This window comes from Ursus maritimus, unplaced genomic scaffold (assembly GCF_017311325.1).
Source record: "Ursus maritimus isolate PB19 unplaced genomic scaffold, ASM1731132v1 scaffold_3, whole genome shotgun sequence".
Taxonomy (NCBI): domain Eukaryota; kingdom Metazoa; phylum Chordata; class Mammalia; order Carnivora; family Ursidae; genus Ursus; species Ursus maritimus.
Genome location: NW_024425563.1, coordinates 3,006,198 through 3,012,447, shown reverse-complemented (window position 1 = coordinate 3,012,447; position 6,250 = coordinate 3,006,198). Strand labels below are relative to the sequence as shown.

At 58.6% G+C, this 6,250-nt stretch overlaps 1 long non-coding RNA gene across 1 annotated transcript; it reads right to left on the bottom strand.

The window, feature by feature from the left end:
• Positions 1-2,114: 2,114 nt before the first annotated feature.
• LOC121105918 lies at positions 2,115-5,847 on the bottom strand. The gene is made up of 3 exons (XR_005838660.1): positions 5,680-5,847; positions 2,643-2,701; positions 2,115-2,256 (listed from the first exon to the last, which is right to left on the bottom strand). It is a non-coding gene; the product is annotated as an uncharacterized LOC121105918 (long non-coding RNA).
• Between the last annotated feature and the right edge of the window lie 403 nt (positions 5,848-6,250).

Sequence of the window (6,250 nt, the reverse complement as noted above, 5' to 3'; positions counted from 1 at the left end):
GGGACCCCCAGGGAAGCACCCCCCTTGGTTCTAACGCATTCCCACGGTTGCCAGAGGTTTCCCCCAGATGTGGGCTTGTGGCCAGTGTGCCCCGTGCCTGAAGCTTTCCCGGAACGCGACCGCCGCGGCTGCCCTTGAGGACAGGGCTGCTGCTGTCCACGAGCTCTGCGTCTCTCCCGTCCTCCGGCCTTCTAGAACCAGCCGCTGTGACCCGGGCCCACGCCTGCCACAGGCATGGGCTCCCCGAGTCCTTCGTGTGCTGGCGTCCTTCCCCTCGGCGCTTTGTCACCTTCTCCAAGCGGCGCCGCGCCCCCTGGTGGCCGGCGCGGCACCTGCGTCTCCGCAGCCCACAACCCCCCCCCCCCCCCACCAGCGGGAATTTGGTTGTAGATAATCTATTCTCTTTCCTAAGCAGACAAACCACACAGGCTTGTAGGTAGTTTACTCACTGAGATTACAGGGGGCTCGGGGCTTGTTCTCCAGAGAGCTGAAAATAACAGTTTGGGAAAGGGAGAAGGTCAAATTCATGACTCAGGAGATGCAGACTCTGGGTCCACCCAGACCGCTCCCCAGCCACCTTACTGTCTGGTGGTTGTTCAGCTCGCCCCTCACACCTGTTTCCTCAACTGCCTCTCTTGCAGCGGATTTCCAGGGACCCCTGCAAAGAGAGCCCTCAGCGCCACCCCCCTGCAGTGCTCCAGGAGGAAAATGGATTCTTGCGTATGCCCTGCATGGAGGGGTCGACCCAGAGCGCTCCATGCAGCAGGCACTGTCAGGGCTCAGGCGCGAGGGGAAGGGGCGGCCAGGTGCACATGCCTGCCTTCGGGGCTCTGGCGGCCAAATCCGTCTGTGTGACCTGGTGGGGAAACGGGGCCCCGCTCATTCCCAGCTGCCCCAGCCTGCTGTCAACACCGGGAAGGGAGCGAGGATGCTCGTGCAGGACCATCTGAAGCCGGCAAGGTGAGCACCTGTGCCCTCAGGGCCTAGGCAACACAGTAACAGATGCTGCGGCCTGTGCCAAAACGAATTTTCAAATGAGTGGCTTTGGTAGCAGGCACGTTAATGAAGAAAAATGCACTTTTTCCCTCATTCATGGGGACAAACAGCTGGAAGTCCTATTAGTAAGGGGAAAATCACAGAGAAAAGGCTGGGAATTCTTTCCACGCTAAAACCCCCTGGGGGAGGGGGACCATCAGCACCTGAGGGACGTGAGGACACCGCTCAGCCCCTCCAGGCAAGAGGCCGGTGTGCACCTCACAGCTCTGTCCTTCGTAGGCAAGGACAGACCCGTGGGCTGCAGAGCCTGACCCAGCCCAGCCCAGCCCCACTCAGAAGGGTGGCTCTGAGCTGTCTGGGGGCCATAGAAGCTGCTAGGAATAGAAAGACCTCTCTGATGGAAGGAACAGGGGTCCCCGAATGCTGCCCAGAGGCCCCCAGGCCCCAGAGGGCAGCCCGAGGTCTCTGCAAGCCACATGACCTCAGGCAGGCCCTGCTGTCCCCTTCGTCCCTTGCTGCAGGCATCTCCGGGTACCAGAGAGACCAGTGCGCCAGACGTTCATCTTGAAGGGTCCGGAGTGGGTCCCTGGCCAGAGGCACGGCTGTGTGGGCAGCCCCTCGAGGCCCAGAGCCCCAGCGGTGTGTGGTCGGATCAACACCAGCGCTGAGACGCGGAAGAGGGGAAAGATGATCTCGGGGTGTGTTTTCAGGGCATCTCCCCAGCCCGAACATGTCCCCTCCCAGCCCCGCCAGGCCAACGACCCTGTCTTCTTCCCATGTGTGGTCTCCATTGGGATCACGCTGCCGGCTGAGCCTGGCATCCGGCCGGGGTCCCGGGCGTGGGCGCCTTGGACGGTGGGGACATGCTGCTGGCATCTGGAGCACAGCCCCGCCCCCCCAGCAGCCAATCAGCCCCCAACTGGCACTCCCGTGAGGCGGGGACTCTGCTCCGGCCCTCTGTGTCTGCGTCCTCAGGGCTCCCACGCCGAGCTACCCTCGGGGGCCCTGGGGTCTGACACGCACACCTTTTTAAAGATGCCATAGCATTCAAGGACGTTAGCCCTCATTTCATTTACCAAGATCATACGTTTTTAAAGTAACATGGTGTGTCCGATTTATGATGCAGAGCAGCAGTCGTCCTCCCTGCCCCTCCCACCACTTGGTACCCCTGGACGGGGGCCGCCACTCGCCTCCCCTAGCTCTTGTTTCTGGAGCCTTCCTCGTGGATATGCACCGTGAAGAGCTGCCTGTTGGTTCCTCCTGTGGAGATCGATGGGTCACCCCGCCGCACGCTGGTTCTCCGCCCCTTGCCTCGGTCATCATCTCTCTCAAACTGACATTGAGTGCTTTCGGCCCTGCTCATAGCTACCCCCTTACGTGCTAAGATGTTCATTTTCTTGTGCAACTTTTTACTGTTCCTGATGTTGATGGTCCCCTTTCTGCCAGAACTTACCTTCCACGTGTACCCATCCCTCATTTGCCTCCGTGGTACCTGACCCCCGAACCAGCACAGGGTCATCTCTCCTCCGGGCGCCCCCCATTCCCGGCTGCGCCCCTCCTCCCCCACCCTCGCCCCACCCCCGCCCCACCCCCACTGAGCGCTGGTCTGAGTGTCTCCACTGCCCCGCTGGCTCGGGGGGACCCACCTTGACGGCTGTACCCTCTTCTGTTCGTCATTGTGGGTTTGTGTCTCTTCTACTGTTGGCTGCATTGACACAGATGAAAAATAGGAAGAAGGGTAAGATGTCACATGTTGTCCCCACTCTGTGAAGAGATAAAGCCTTGCAGCACAGTTGACCCTCCTGCTTGCCTCTCCCACCTCCCCTCGACTTGGACAGAACCTTTCTCATGAACTGAATTGTGTCCCCCCAAAAAGATACGTTGAAGTCGTAACCCCCAGCACCTCTGAAGGTGACCTTATTTGGAAATGGGGCCATTGCAGATCTGACTAGTTAGGTTAAGACGTGGTCACACAGCAGCAGGGTGGCCCTAATCCAATGGCACTGGTGTCCTCATGAAAAGGGGAGTGTGGGTGCTGACAGGTGCAGGGGGGGCAGGGGATGTCATGCACAGACTGGAGTTCTGCCCAGGGACCACCGGACTCAGCCGGGAGAGGCCAGGCCGAGAACACGTCCTTCCTGGGCGCCTGCAGGGAGCCGGGCGTGGCCACACCTGGATCTGGGGCCGTGCTGAGTCCTGACTGAGAGACTGTGCACTTGCGTTGCTCGAGCCCCTAGTTTGTGGTCAGGGAGCTCCTGCAACTGACCAGACTTACCCCAAGCTGGGCAGCCGGGCGTTCATCCTGGCCTTTTACTCCTTCCACATCCTCGGGGATGTGCTGGTGTGAGGAAGGCCAGGTGAGGGGAGTCCCAGTGCCTGAGACACAGGGGTGTGACCGGAGCCCTGGGCACAGCCTCGTGGGGACCTCTCCCTCACACCCCGGATAGCAAGGGAAGTGCTCTCTCCCATACTTCCTGACTCCGGCCCCATGGTCCAAGGGAAACTCAGTGCTGGGCAGTGACCACGAGGCACGGGCATCCCCTCGCAGGTGACGAGTGGACCAACGGCTCTGCTCAGTGTAATTGCTCCGTGCCTCTGTCGCTATGCCCCCAGAAGCTTCTCCTCCTATTAGAACCTTCCAGAACACCTGGGCTGCACCAAGGACACCCTGCAGAAGACCTCACTTCCCAGCCTCCCCTGAAGCCAGGCGGAACCAGGTGAGCAAACGTGGGCCAGCAGGGTGACAAGCAAAGCTTCTGGGCGACCTTATTTATGGGAAATCATCATCGGCCTATGTGCTCTGCCCTCTGAGGGGTCACAGACTTGACAGGGGAGCTTATCGTGCAGGCCAGACCCCAGGGAGCACGAGGCATCATCACCCTGGACCATGGAGGGAGCCCCTTAAAGGGAGCCGGGAGCCCTTCCAACTTGCCGGGGAGAACGGGGGCTCCAGCTTGGAACATGCATTCTGTCTAGCCGCAGCAGCCCCGGGGGAAGGAGGAAGCGCTCTGCTGCAGGTGATGGTGGGGGGCTTACGGCTTTTTATTTGTAACCTGAACAACTGTGATAAAAGCTTGCAACACAGCAGAAAGGCAAAGCCACTCATTGTTTTTTCATTACAAGAGTCTAAATTACAGATCTGAGCAGGTGCGCTATTATCATTTAATTTGTCTCTATTCCATTTTTTAGACCGCAAGGACTCTCCTGGGCCCCGAGAGGAACCAGTTTAGAGCGTCTGAGCTACCAGTCATTTCAATGCTCTTAACAATTTAAAAGCAGTGAAACTAGCAGAAACACTCCGCCACCAACACAGGAATGCATTTCACCCCCTGGACAAGACATCATGGAACGTTACTTAAATAGTGCTTTCTCTACCCTCAAATGCAGGTTCGGTCTCAAAAGAACACTGCCGGGACAAGAAAGATCTTCTCCGGCAAATGCAATCTTGCCCAGAGATGCACAGAAGATGTTCAGGTGTAAATGAGTCCTCACCTCTGGAAATGACCAGGAGTCGGCAGCATGCTTGCCCCCAGGCTCGTCCCTCCCCCAGGCCCGTCCCCCAGGACGCCCCTGAGGAGTGTCTACTTGGCTGGCGGGCGCTGGGCCAGCACGGGGCTGGGCACAATAAAAGCTCAGACGACAACTGTTTGCACCCCTCGTCCTAACCAAGCCATTGGGTAGAATGTGATTCATTAGACACGGGATGGAAACTGTGAGCACCGGGAGCTGGATCCCTGTCCTTGGAGTTGGGCGTAGACCTCTCAGGTGAAGGGAAACAGCAGGTGTCCTGGACCCTGGGACGGAAGCAGGGGCGGGACACGCAGAGAGCTCGAACAGAAGGAGGACCCCGCCAGGGAGCACGTGAACTCCCCGGGAGAGCCCCCCCTTAGTTGTATGCCTGCATTGTGTGTGGAAGGCGACCCCCACCTTTTATTAGATTTTAATCAAGAATGATCCTGTTAAATATTTAAGATTGCCTTTTGAGGATGATATTTTTAAAGAACTATGTGATGAAGAGAAGAACATGGGGAAGCATGAATTTTTAAAATTCATTCCCTGTATATAATAATTCCATGAGGCGCTTACCGCTGCTCGGCCGTGAGGAGAGCCAACCACAGGTGTCTTTCATGTGGCCAATTACTCCTGTCCCTCCCGGCCCCAGGACCCCCGTCCCAATCGCCATCCCAGCTCCGTTTACATAAACTAACACCATTTGACTGACTAGCGAGGGACGCAGACGCAGATTTCAGAAGTCTGTCTGTGTTCCGTTCAACTGATCCATTCTCTCGCTGCATTAAACCTGTTCTTTGAGGCGGAGAGCACATACACGCACACACTGGGATGCTTCCTCTTGACCCCGTGCTGCTCCGAGGAGCCCAACAGTACAGAGAGGCAAGAAGCACAAGGGGTCCCCATGTGGGGACCCAGGACAGCCCAGTTTCCTCTCTCCTCCTGGGAAGGCAGGGCCTCCGAAGCCCCTTTAGCTGCCATCTGTGGCCACAGAGGCAAGAGGCAAAGATGGGTCATAGGCGTGTGGGGCCCCCGGGGAAGGCACCCCCTGAACCCCCCGTTCCGAGGGGGCTCTTCGTGCACCCTCCCCCTCCCCCTGCCGATGTCTGCGGCTCCAGACCCCGCGGCAGCCCCCGCCGGCCCTCAGAGCCTCTCTGAGGTGTGGGCACGTACCTAGGAGAGGAGACGTGCTGACTCAGGCAGGGTTCACAAGAACAGTGCTCCCGAACATAGAAGGGTTTCGTTGGAGATGCACTTGTCTCTCAAGAGTCGAGGCCGGGGGTGACTGAGGCCTGGGGGCTCTGCTCCCCAAGGCTGCCCTGCCGTGGCCCAGGAGTCACCTTCGTCCTACAGGGCCAGTGGCCCGCCACCAGCCACAGGAGAATGGCCAGAGGGGAGGAGCCCTTCCGCTTACTACCCGTTGCCCCACACTCAGCTTCCTGACCTCGCCCAGTCGAGAGAAGACCGGGGAACATGGCTCTTCCCGTGTCCGGAGGGACAGTTCCTGTCTCCACCATGCACGACAAGAACCTCTGTGGACCTTCTTCTTGGTCGATCCCTACGCCATAGGACGTGATGGAGAAAAGAAAAGCTGACTAGGGCCTATCTGCACTTGAACTTGGGACTCAGAAAGGAAAAGCCTTCAGGACCTCCATACCCCAAATGATGGGGTCAGTGTTGGGGTCAGAGGGCACCTCACAGGCCACAGGACAGCCCAGGAAAGGGAGGGCACCTTCCAGGTGGA